This window comes from Nicotiana tabacum, chromosome 16, assembly GCF_000715075.1.
Source record: "Nicotiana tabacum cultivar K326 chromosome 16, ASM71507v2, whole genome shotgun sequence".
Taxonomy (NCBI): Eukaryota; Viridiplantae; Streptophyta; class Magnoliopsida; order Solanales; family Solanaceae; genus Nicotiana; species Nicotiana tabacum.
The window spans coordinates 37178614-37192304 of record NC_134095.1 but is presented as its reverse complement, the minus strand read 5'-3'; the positions used below and the strand labels follow the sequence as shown (position 1 = coordinate 37192304).

The window sequence follows — 13691 nt, the reverse complement described above, 5'->3', positions numbered from 1 at the left end:
ACCGGATTTTCGGCCAAATGATCTGCTAATGCCTGGGCTTTCATTGTCGTGCGGGTGACATAGACTATGTCAAATTCAGTAAGCAAGATTTGCCACTTGGCCAGTCTTCCAGTAGGCATTGGTTTCTGAAATATATACTTCAAAGGATCCAGCCTGCTTATGAGGTAAGTAGTGTGAGCTTGGAGATACTGTCTCAATTTTTGAGCAACCCACGTCAAAGCACAACACGTTCTTTCCAGCAGAGTGTACTTGGCCTCGCAGCCGGTGAATTTCTTGCTCAAGTAGTAGATCGCCTGCTCCTTCTTTCCGGTTATGTCATGTTGCCCGAGGACGCAACCGAAAGAATTTTCCAAGACTGTCAGATACAAGAACATGGGTCTTTCTGGCTCTGGCGGGACCAAAACTGGGGGATTTAAAAGATATTCTTTGATCTTGTCAAAAGCTTCTTGACACTCAGCCGTCCATTTGATCGCTGCATCCTTCCTTAATAGCTTAAATATGGGCTCACACGTGCTAGTCAGCTGGGCAATGAATCGACTGATATAGTTTAACCTGCCCAACAGACTCATCACGTCTTTCTTCGTTCTTGGGGGAGGTAGATCTCTGATAGATTTTATCTTTGTTGGATCTAACTCTATACCTCTCCTGCTTACTATGAAACCCAAAAGCTTGCCTGACGGGACTCCGAAGGCGCATTTGGCCGGGTTCAGCTTCAAGTCATACTTTCTCAGTCTCTCGAAGAATTTCCTCAAGTCTTGGATATGATTGTCCCAAGTCCTGGACTTGACTATCACGTCGTCCACATACACCTCTATTTCTTGATGCATCATGTCATGAAAAATGGCAGTCATGGCTCTCATGTAAGTTGCCCCAGCATTCTTCAGACCGAATGGCATAACCCGGTAACAGTAAGTGCCCCATGGTGTAGTGAAGGCAGTCTTCTCGGCGTCTTCTTCATCCATCAACACCTGATGATATCCAGCGTAACAATCTACGAAAGACTGGATCTCATGTTTGGCGCAATTATCAACAAGGATGTGGATGTTGGGTAATGGGAAATTGTCTTTGGGACTCGCTCTGTTGAAATCTCGATAATCCACACATACCCGAGTCTTCCCATCTTTTTTCGGCACTAGAACTACATTCGCCAACCACGTGGTGTACTGGACTACCCAAATTACTCCCGTTTTCAGCTGCTTGGTGATTTCTTCTTTAATCTTGTCACTGACATCAGTTTTGAACTTTCTTTGCTTTTGTTGAACTGGAGGACAATCAGGGTGAATTGGCAATTTATGCACCACTAGATCAACGCTTAATTCTGGCATGTCATCGTATGACCAAGCAAACACATCTTTAAATTCAAAAAGGAGTTGAACTATCGCGTCTCGCGTTCTTTCGTCCGTGTGAATGCTTATTTTGGTCTCTCCGATTTCCTCAGGAGTTCCCAAATTAACCGGTTCGGTGTCATTCAGATTCGGCTTAGGTTTGTTCTCAAAGTGTTCCAATTCTCGATTTATTTCCTTAAAAGCCTCTTCTTCATCGTATTCCATTTCTTGGTTCATTATTGCGCAGCTAGACTGCATGTTTGGATCCGGGCATGAAGTCCGCAAGCATGTCATGTTATTTAAAACCGCATTATTAGAACTGAAAGAAATAAAAGAAAAAAAATAAAAAAATCAGAGAGAATAAAATAAGATGAAAGATGAAATATTAATTTCATTTCATTGAATTTTGAAGATAATAGGGTTTACATCAGAATTTAAGGACAGGAAACTAAAAGGAAATCATTCGAGTTACACCCCAAAATAACTCGTGATGCAGAAAAGGTGGCAAGACTGGTCTACCAGGATTCCCGCTCGATCGGAAACGGAGTAGCCTTCCAATGCAATTTGGCACCAGGCCCCATGTAAAGCACCTCAGCGGTGCTCGAGCCTTCTCCCGGCTGAACCATATGGGTTTCGTACAGCATTTTTCTCATAACCCCACAGATTTCTTCAATTTCCTCGGTCGTGAAGGTCTCATCCTCTCTTTCTTCATTGTACTTGGGTCTGACGAATGTTCTGTAAAGATGCGGAATTGGCTGAGATAAAACCCAACCATTGCTCTTCCGTTGGTTTGCCCACATTACGTCAGCTTCTTCGGCGTAAAAACCAACACCGAAGAACTTTTCGGCGGCAGGTAAGGTGATAGGTTCGGTGATACCTTGCAACGATGCCCCGAGTCCCTTCCCCAGTTTATAACCATGCCTGATCATTTCCTTGGCAACCATAACTGACTCTTTTGAGAGAAAAGGTTGAGGGTAAGGGCTTCCTTCTTCGCATTGGTCTGCGACCACAACCTCGAAAACTTGATAGACTATGTGTTCACTACCCTCCTTAGCTTCGAGGCATGGAACCAACGGGTCTCGATAAATTGAATGCTCATCCTCTCCGTGGTAATCTCTTGATTTTCATATACAAATTTTACCATCTGGTGGAGAGTAGAAGGTATGGCTTCCGTCGCATGAATCCAAGGCCTTCCTAGAAGGAAATTGTAAGAAGTATCCATATCTAGGACCTGAAAGGTCACCTCAAAATCCACAGGTCCAATAGTCAAAATCAAATCGATCTCGCCTAGGGTGTCCCTTTTGATGCCGTCAAAGGCACGAACACATACGCTGTTGGACCTGATTCTCCCTGTCTCGATCTCCATTCTTTGGAGAGTCGAAAGGGGACAGATATCTACTCCGGACCCACCATCCAGCATGACCCTCTTCACATAGTACCCTTCACATTTAACTGTTAGGTGGAGGGCCTTGTTGTGAGCGGCCCCTTCCGGGGGAAGATCATTTTTGCTGAAGGAAATCTGATTGATCATGAAGAATCTTTCTGCCATCCTCTCTAGCTGTTCCACGGTAGTTTCAATTGGGACGTAAGCTTCGTTGAGGGTCTTGATCAACACTTTCTGATGCTCAGTAGAATTCATTAATAGAGACAACAACGAGACCTGAGCGGGAGACTTTCGGAGTTGGTCAATTATCTCGTAGTCCGCAGTTTTCATTTTCCTGAAAAACTCTTCCGCTTCCTCGGCACTAACTGGTTTCTTTAGTGGGAAACGCTTCTTTGTAGAATCATTCAACTCCTCGAGGTTGAGGTATTTCTCAGTTGGGTTAGTTTCATTTACTTCTCCCAGGATTTCTTTTCCTTTGTAGGTTACTACCGCCTTGTTATAATTCCACGGGACGGTAGTAGGATCTGTCATGGGCCTCTGCGGCGCGCGTCCAATAATCACGGGCTCATTCAGCCTTGGTGAAATTATTGGCCCCCGTTCCGCATAGGTCCCTTTGGGCACAAACATTTTAGATCCTTTGTTCAGCTCAAACCTTCTTGAGGGCTCAATGTCACTTGTCCTTTCTTCGAACCTCGGGGGACATAAAGGACGGCATCTTTCGAGGGTACTACCTCTGTTTTGGTTTCCACTGCTTTTCCTGTGCTTTGAGGGGGGGTTTTATTCTTCTTGTCCCCCTTTTCTTGCTTTGCATACGTCTTAGGCTTTTTCTCAATGTCGGCGATTGCAATGATGGCTTTCAAGACAGGATCAAACTCTTTATCTTCGCAGATCATCCCAATAATCGGTCCATTGTTGTGAGCCGGTAACGGATTGTTGGTTACATTAGGAATATCTTCGTCCTTTAACACTATCCGCTTTTGTTCTATGAGGTTTTCAACAACCCTTTTCAAAGTCCAACAGCTCTCAGTGTCATGCCCTTCCACTCCAGAATGATAGGCACATCGGGCACCAGGTTGGTAAGAGGGTGACTCTGGGTTTTTCCTATTTGGGGGTACGGGTTGTAACAAACCCATTTGGACAAATTTAGGGAAAAGGTTGGAATATGACTCACCAATAGGTGTGAAGTCCATTTTCCTGGGCGGCTCTCGAGTGCGGGCGTTGTAGGGGAGATTATTTTGTGGAGGTCGGGGATTATACTGAGCTTGGTGGGGAGGTTGATTTCTTGGAAATTGAGCTCGCTTTTGGTGAAATTGTTGTTGTGGCCTAATATATGGTTGTACATTCATTACTATGTAGGGCTGAAGCTTCATAGCATAGGCCGCATCTTGATGGGGGTAGTAGTGTTGCGGGGCTCTTTCAGAGAAATGAAATCTGGATGGATGGGGTTTTCTTACACTCGAAGTTGCCATTGTTGCTTCTTCCTTCTTCTTTCGGTTTGCTCCTCCTCCAGACCCACCTTGGATTGCTTGGGAGGTGGCCCTTATAGTAGACTGACTCAAGATTCGCCCTGTTTTTAACCCATTCTCCACCATTTCGCCGATTTTGATGGCTTCAGCGAATGGCTTTCCCAATGCAGACATCATGTTTTGATAATAATCAGCCTCTTGGGCTTGAAGGAAAACACTGACCATTTCTGTTTCATCCATCGGAGGTTTGACTCTGGCCGCTTGTTTGCGCCATTTGACAGCATATTCTCGGAAGCTCTCCGAAGGCTTCTTCTTTAGATTTGACAATGAATTTCTGTCGGGGGCAATGTCGATGTTATATTGAAACTGCCGGACAAAATCCCTAGCCAAGTCGTCCCAAATGTGCCAACGAGATACTTCTTGATCCGTATACCATTCAGAAGCAATGCCGATCAAAGTTTCTCCAAAGTAAGCCATAAGAAGTTCTTCTTTTCCGCCCGCTCCCCGCAACTGGTTGCAGTACCTTTTGAGGTGGGCTATGGGGTCCCCATGCCCGTCATATTTCTCAAACTTTGGGGTTTTGAAACCCAAGGGCAGATGTACGTGCGGGAACATGCACAGGTCAGCGTAAGATACGCTTTTTTGCCCGCTCAGACCCTGTATATTTTAGAGTTTACTCCATGCTTCTCATTTTTCTGGTCATTTCCTCTTGTTCAGGCGTTTTCTCGGCTTTCTCCTGTCCTGCGATAAACTCGTACCGAGACGGCTGAGGGTAAGCATTGGTAGTGAACTGGCTAGGTTCCAATGGAAGAGGTGGTGCTTGAAATGTGAAGGATGATGAATCGAAGTTAGGCCTGGGTAAAATAGGTTGTGCCATGGCTGAACAAGGTGGAGCAGTGAATATGTTTGAAACCGCACCGGCAGCTAACACCTGGGGGCGAGACTCAGAAGGTGTTCCAGTAAAGTAGGTTGAGATGGTAGGAAATCCCAGTGGGGTATTTGGATAACTTGTGGGGATGTTGGAGGTCCCACTTGCCCTAGGAAAAAGCTCAGGGAATCCAGGGATCGCACTTGGTGGCTCTTTTCCATTGGCCCAGGCGTCCCACATTTCCATCATGCAGAGACGCAGAATTCTATTTTCCTCGACAGTTGCTGACTCAGAAGTTGGGATGGCTGAGATTGAACTTTCCTCCGAAATAGGAATCGTTGGCAGAGGAATTTCTGAAGACATTTCGACACTTCCCTTCGACCTTGTGAAGTATGTATGAACACTTCCTCTTGATTTAGCGACGGGTGGCTGAACGCTTCCTTTTGACCTCGTGAAGTACGAATGTGAGGCCAGATTACCACAAAACCAAACCACTTTTCTAGGAACCTGAACTTATCAGCAAACAAACGGTTAGTTTGAAACAAATAACAGACAGGTAATCTCACATTGGGGTGTGATGCACCTATACAGTTAGGTGAGTTTCTACATGCTTGCAACAAAGACGTGTTATTCCGGCTTCTCCTTAGGCTTTCCTTTTATTTATCACCATTTTCTTTCTTTGTTTTTTTTATTATTGTTTTCATTATTTGTAGTAAAAAATGTGACCGGATCCGATGAGGATTGCCTACGTATCACGATGCCGCGTGAATCAGATCTTGCGTAGTTCGGGATAGAGGAGTGTAAAAGAAGCACATATTTTATTACTGAAGCAATCCATTACAACCAACATTTGAAAAAGGGAAAATAAACAAACCTTGAAAATAAGTACAGACTCAAACAGACTAATGCACCCTGGTGCGAAAAGACGGACAGAAGATGCTAAGATACAGACTCGACCTATGAATACATTAAGGTTTCGAGAATTGGCGCCCGCGGGGCATCGTTCGGCCTCGCCGCGGTCTTAGGTGTGAGATCCCTTTCAAGTTGTTCCAGCTCATGCATGGTTTGTTTGACATAAACCATCACTGCCGAGAGAATGGTAATGCTGGTCATGTTTTCACACCGTAGACACCTTCTGATGATGGCATGGGCAATGGTCCTAATCTTATCTCTGGTTCACCTCTTTTCTATAAGCAAGCGTTTTATCTGATCACTGCATGTTTTTAACGCCTGAGAATCCTGCATATGCTGATTCTTCAGTTGCCGCACTTCTACTTCCATTTGGGCCAACAAGTCGTAACAGTGTCTGCTTTCGATTTGAAAATCCTCGGCCTGCTCAACTGCTTTAACCTCAAGTGCAGCCACTTTTCTCTTCATGTAGGCAAGAGTTTTCTCGTGGTCGTGTTTCAATTGATTCAAGTATCGGCGATGTTTATCTGCTCTTGTTCTCCATTGTACTTTGAGCTCTGCCATGACGTTTTCAGACTCTTCTAAACCATCTCACCATTCCCTGACTTCACTTCTCAGCCCTTTTATCAACTGCTCGTCTGATCGACTCCTTGGTTGTTTATCAAGACCCATTCTCAATTTCTGGATTTGGGCCCCAAGTTCTTCATTTTCTTGGGCTAATCTATTCTTTTCGCCTCGATCTGCAGCGACCTGCATACTGTTATTGAATTTCAGACTTTCAACCTGTTGTTTCAACTCACCGATCTCTGTCCGATAATCTTTCTCCTTTGCTAACCAGTTTCATTGCTCCTGGGATGACTCAGCGAAATCTCTGAGATGAGGTCTTTTAGCTGGTCTCTCGTAGGACATGTCACCCCTAAACCAGGCGTGATACCCCGGGGAGACTTCTACTTTAGCTGTATCCAACACACAAGTGTTTGCCGTCAGATGTTGACACTCACTCCAGATCTGGCGAACTTCTTCTTCGGGGAATCGACCGTCCGGACTGATTTCAACCACTTGGGTACTCAAGTCTTCATCTTTTGGCACTACTTGATACCTCCCAAGTTGCCTCAAAACCCGATACGGTGCATAGGGTTGGATGCTTTTAAGTCCCATCAACAGAAAGTGGGGCCTGGTTGCCGGCATGTATATGATTTCCTCAATAGGTAGCCATCCGAGCGTCCACTGAATTTGGTCGGCAGTGAGAGTTCGGAAGAATGACGTCCAAGCTGTGACTCCCTCGGGCAGACTAACCCCTTCGATTATTGTGTAGAATTCTCCAATACAAGTCTTCTCGGGCGAACCGTAACCCAAGAGCGGGGAGCGGTGGCACAAATGCGGTCATCCACATTTGCAACAATAGGTTACATCCTTCGAAAAAGTCTCCCCGGTTCGGGAAATAGTGAGAGCCCGGAAGATGTCAGCCATAATCATAGGTGCTAGAGTACTCTTATCATGGGTGAGCAAGGTACTGACGACCCCAACTACTTTTAGATCGATGTTTCCGTCTTTCCTTGGGAATACTATAAGGCCCAAAAAAGCTATCATAAAAGCTACCAGTTTGTGTTCATCCCACTTTTGTCGGTTACCTCTACTGCATAGTTTGAAGTCTGGCTTATTGAACCCGCCCACGTGGCCGTATCTAGTATATATGAGGCGGAGACTGCAGAAACCTTTGGCGAGATCTGGATGGTGAAATGTTCGGGGTATTTTTAGGAAATCCAGAAACCGGTGTACCGTGACGGCCCTAGGAGCAATCAAGTACTTGAACCTTAACGGAGCTTCATCACTTCCGATGTATCCCGCTATTTCTTCCAATGTCGGGGTGAGCTCAAAGTCCGAGAAATGAAATACATTGTGTGCCGAATCCTAGCAAGTGACCAATGATCTGATAATATCACCCCGAGGCTGGATGTCTAGTAAATTCGGGAGATCTTTCAAATACTTCTTTACTTTGCCTTGCCCTTCCTTGCCTAGGTCATTCCACCATAATCGCAACTCAAAAGGGATCTTGGTCATTATCGAAAAGGGTTTGTTTTGTATCGTGCTCATCCTGCACATTTATTGAGGTGATTATGCCAACGAAAAACTTTTATTAGACTCAAAAAAAAACTATCTATGTTTTTTTTTTAAAAGATTTTGTTTTCAAAATAATGGACTCGGTTTTCATATGCGGCCTTTTAGCACTTCGGGAACGAAGATTTTAAGGCTGCGAGGATCAACCGGTCAAAAATAAAAAACGATGACCAAAGATGACCGTTTATGCAATGTCAGCCTTCCGCCGTCCCTTTCGGGAACATTCGGCTGTTTTTGACAACAAAAACATCACTTGATTTTTTTAGAATGGTGACAATGGTGACCCGACATTGGGAACATGGCCTCACAGAGCCTCGGGGACGAGGATTCCAAGGCTGTCGAGTAAATTGGTCAAAGTTCAAAATGACCAAAAATGGTTGTTTGTGCAAAGTCAGCCTTCCGGCGTCCCTTTCGGGAATATTCGGCTATTCTTGACAAAACGGCATCACCCTACTCATTTATGATGAAGTTATAATTCTGACATTTTGGCTATTTTTGAAAAAGGGGAGGTTGGACCCGATGAGGGTTGCCTACGTATCTCACACCCTGTGAGAATCAAACCGGCGTAGTTCGGTCCGATCAGGAATAGAGGAAATAAACTAAACCCCCTCTGAATACAATCTTTTAAAGAAAAGGAAAAAAATATATTTATTTTTTTTTCTGGATTTTTATATTTTGTTTTATTTTTGAAAAAGAGATAAAGACCAAAGAAAATCTTTTTAAGGAAGTATTTGGACTATTAGTTTTAATTTATAAAAGAGATACTACAAAAGAAACAACATTTGTTTTTTGAATTTTGAATTTTCCCTTCTTTTTTTTTTACTTTTAATATATATATATATTTTTTTGATATTTTTTTTTGATTTTGAAAGTTACTAAAAGAAAAAAAAATTATATGTTTTTTTTTTAATAAATCAAACTAAAATACAAATTTTGTTTTCATTTTTTTTTCTTCTTTTTTTTTTTAGAAAATTCCGGCGAGGTTTTGACACTACTTGGACATTGGTTTTATTTTTCCAAAAATAGGTGATTATCTCCCTACGCTGCTACTATTTTTCCTATTTTTTTTGAATTTATTTTTTTAAATCGGTCTGCATGCAGATCTGAAGCAAATAAATGCGCCAAACAAACGGGATGCAGCAGGATGGTCTTTTCATTTCAGGTTGCCTGTCCTAGATGGACCCAACCCCTGTGTTGAGTCCCCTATGTCAAATGCAATATGATGCAAATAAGCGTTCCTACTAGGGATTCAGTATGAGGTTTCGTTATACTAGGTTTATAACCTGGGTATATGTTCTAGACTATGTACCCGAGCGGACAACTCGAGTCGAGGAAGGGGCAACTTACTGGGAACCAAAAGGTCATCCGACTTCTTAACTTGTCCGAGCCTCTTTTTTTTATTTCAGGGTATTGACACTAACAGAATGGGGAGTCTCGACCAGCGAGCTTCTCCCCGGAGGTAAGAAGAGAAGGGTTTCGGCATAGTTTATATACAGTTCAGATAATATCAAAGCGGTAAAAGACAATATTTAGCACGTTATGCCAAAACATGTAATAAAGATCAGATAATAAAGCCAAATATAACAATTATTCTAAGCTCGAATTCTTGAACCCTGAACCAGTGGTTCTAGGTTAATATCCCAGCAGAGTCGCCAGAGCTGTCACACCTCCTTTTTGCGCGCCAGCCCCGAAGGGTTGAATGCGTGAGGGAGTTTTTCCAATTTAAGTGACAATATTCGAAATGGGATTATTTATTTAATTCAGAGTCGCCACTTGGGAAAGGCTTGACTTTTGGTGTCCCAAGTCACCGGTTTATCTTGAATCCCAATTCGAGGAAAATATTCGACTTTCCAAATGAAGTCTGCGAACCAGAAATTCTAAGTAAGGAATTCTGTTGACCCGAGGGAAGGTGTTAGGCACCCCCGAATCCTGTGGTTCTAGCACGGTCGCTTAAATTGTTATAATGGCTAAATATATGATTTTAATACATGTTATAACTTGTGTGCTTTTATTAAGTGTAAACCGCTTTTATTATTATTTTTAATAGAATTGCAACGTTGTGAAAATGCATCTCGAACCACGTCACAATCAATGCACCCGTGGTTGTTAATACGTTTCGACTCCGTTGAGATTTGGATTTAGGTCACATAAATGTGCACCCAATTTTAGGAAAGTAATATTATAAAAAAACGCGCCTAAAAATACTAACACGTTTGCAATTTACGAGGGCCATGAAATTTACTAAATGGCACACCTCGAATTCTAAGGATTAAACGACACTTTGGCTGAAAACGAGGGCCAAGATTTCGTTATTTTTTTTAATTAGTATGGCGCGCCTCGAGCCAAACTATGATATTCATGATTTGCTCCTTGCCTAAGCAATACGTGATTCGTTTAAGCAAATATGGTGCAAGATGTTTCATGCAATAATCTTTATCTGGTCAGAATAAATAGATGAATTCGGACCAACATCTAAACAAAATCGACACACTGTATATAGTATTGCATAAAATACTTACCCAATCTTAATAAAGCGGCTTGGGAATAAGGGCTTTTTTTTTTTAGTGGAAGAAAAAGCTTTTATTGGGATTAACAGATTCTATACAACTTCAATCCTTTCTTTCTTCTTAGTTTTGCCAATCCTTTTTCACATGAGAACAGATTCTTGTGGTTGCCATGAAAATATATCGGTTTACAATGGTGAGAAGTGGTTTTGTCCACTGAAATTCATGCTATCAACATTTAAACACTTCTAGAAAATATTAAATCTCATGTACTAGTCAAATAAAAATATATAAGAAAAAAAAGTCATTCTTTTCACCTTGGATGCGGTACTTCAATGCAACAAACAAGCAATATTAGACCAAATGAAATTAAAAGAGGGAGATCCATGGATAGCATGATAAATCAATTAACAAGAAAATGAAATGAAACTATAAACCACAACTTAACTTCACTACAACAATCATACCATCATGAAAATATTCATTCATTTCCTAAACCCATAAGATTTAAGCAGAATACTTGATTGAACAAAACTTTAAAACAACGAGTTCATAGAATAGCTATAGCGTCCAACAGTCACAATAAGGAAGAGAGTAGTTACACAAAAAAACTATGTGATTTAACTCTTAATTACAAACCTCCCTTTTGGGCAGAATACACTAATTGAAAACTCAAAAGTACACAGTGATAGTATATTAAAAGAAGAAAGGGTGTAGACTAGCTTTCTCATTCTTAATTCATGACTCAAGTTTACACCTCAAATGATATCCATAGGATCAAGATATACCTGGAAAGAGGAAAACAAAGAGGGGAGTGAGATTTAGCAGACTCAGCAGCAGCAAGAATCAGTGTTCAGCAAGCACAAATGAACCCAGGAATGACTAAAGAGGACCAACTTAAAACTCACAATTTAGAACCAATAGTATATCAATGGAACACAATCAACAAAACCACACTAACACAATCCAATTGCTTGAATGCAAACTAAATTTAGCTCTTCAAATTGATGAAAACAGTTCAAGAAGAATGAGTTAAGAGAGATCAGACAATCAAACTTAAACCAACAATACAATTTTCTACACTTTTATATCATTTCTTCTGGATTCTCAACTTCCTCACTCAGGTTTTCAAAATGTCCAAGGTTGTCCCTCTCTATTGCTCTCCGTCAGATTGTTAAGCTCCCTTGACCTCTCTATTTTTCAGGGTTTTTTTTTCTTCTTACAATTTCGGATCCCCCTTTTCTTGTGTTCTACCTCCCTTTTATTCTGATTTCCAGCTCTCTAAAGTGGCCATTCCATTAGTGCATTTGCCACTAACAACTTATCTTTTCAGTTTTTAATTATCCCACTACCCTAGTGCCTTCTTATTTTACTAGTAATGCCCATTTCAATCCCCTAAAATCAACCAGTGCCTTTCTCGTTACAAGTGTCCACTCCCTTATTAATTAATTAGTTAGTGCAACTTCCATTACCAATCTCCTTTTCCATTTTTTAATTGTCTACTTGCTGAATTAGTGACACACTATCCTAGTGTTGTTATTAAAAATCAGTTGATGAATAGCAAGCCATTATGTCCAGCTATAACTAATTCGAGCAAACATATGGGCAAATAGCTAAATGAACAACTTCAAATCCGCGAAGAACAACTACGGAAAAAAAAAATCTATAACTGCAGCTTCTCAACTACGTTCAATCCACCAGCATTTGTGCAGTAAGGGTGTAAACTATCCTGAAAACATGTTCTAGGAAAAGACATAAAATCACTCCAACATTTCCTATAACAAGTATTTGGCCAGCAACTTAGTTTGAATATCATTTGGAATACCAATGGCGCAAGTCTTATCTTTACGGTATCTTACTTGATTTTCCTAAATCAATTAGAACATGAAGATTGCAATTCTACCTTTGCACTATTAGGTAAACGTCCATATTTACAACATGACAGTAAAGTAAGAAGAGGACATTTTCTTTTATAGAGCAACCAAAACCCATGTATTGGCTATACGGATTCAAACTTATGCACAAATCAAATCATATCAACTCAATCATCAAAACCATGTATATGAAATTAAAAGAGATAGGAAAGAATTGAACCTAGTGTTGCCAATTAATGAGAGTTTTCAACTTCACAACTTCTGGACACCAAAATGGCTACAGCAAGTGACACAACTGAAATTTGAACCACAGATGCAAAACAGATCTCAAACCGGAAACAACGATTCTGCGAAATGTGACTCCGAGCTTCGACAGCGAGTCAAAATCAGCAAATTCAACTCTGACTCAAACAAACTCCATCTCGCCACTAGTGAATGCACAAGCTAGTCTCGCGGCAAGGTTAAAGCAACGTAAACAATCTATAAAGTAAAGAGAAATGCTAACTCTGCCCTTGTTTCGGTCCGTTTCCTCTATGTGGATTAGAGATGAGAAAATTAGTTCATCTTTTTGCTCTTGTTCTCTCCCTATGTTTACGTGTGTGTGTGCGTGATTTTCAGGCTGAACACGCCGCGAATTTGGTGGCTGTTCGGCGATGGGGCTGGATGGAGTTGTCTTGTTCGGGTTGGAGATGGAGGAGGGAGCTGTGGCGCCGCTGGTTGAGGTCGTTTGTTGGGTGGGGAAACGAAGAAGACGGGGTTGGGAGGCGTGGAGAGGACGATGGTCTGGGAGGTGTTACTTGGGGGTGGTGGCTCTAATTAGGGTTGAAGAAGATGGGGAAATGACAAATGAAATGGAGTGGGGGTCGTTTGTCTAGGGGTAGTGGACCGGGTCGGGTTGACCGGTGGGTTGGGGCTGATTTGGGCTTGGGGTGAATTGGGTTGTAATTGGCCCAAATAGGGTCTTTTAATTAAGAAGACTAACTCTTTCTTCTTCTTCTTTTTTTCTTTTCATTTTCTCTTCAATAAAAATGCAAACCTAATTTTAACCTTGATCAAATTATCCTAGAATATTAATCTAAATAATAACTATCACACATAATCAAATACCAATACCAATAAACTTACACAATTTTGATATTAAATACTAAAATGCGAAGTACGTTATTTTTTGTGATTTTTCATATTTGTAAAACTTACCTAATTAATCCTAATTGTACAATTAAATCCAAAATGCAACATATTT

At 41.5% G+C, this 13691-nt stretch overlaps 1 long non-coding RNA gene across 1 annotated transcript; it reads right to left on the bottom strand.

The window, feature by feature from the left end:
• Positions 1 to 11080: 11080 nt before the first annotated feature.
• Positions 11081 to 12966, bottom strand: LOC142170668 (uncharacterized). The gene is made up of 2 exons (XR_012700003.1): positions 12669 to 12966; positions 11081 to 11362 (listed from the first exon to the last, which is right to left on the bottom strand). It is a non-coding gene; the product is annotated as an uncharacterized LOC142170668 (long non-coding RNA).
• Positions 12967 to 13691: the final 725 nt, after the last annotated feature.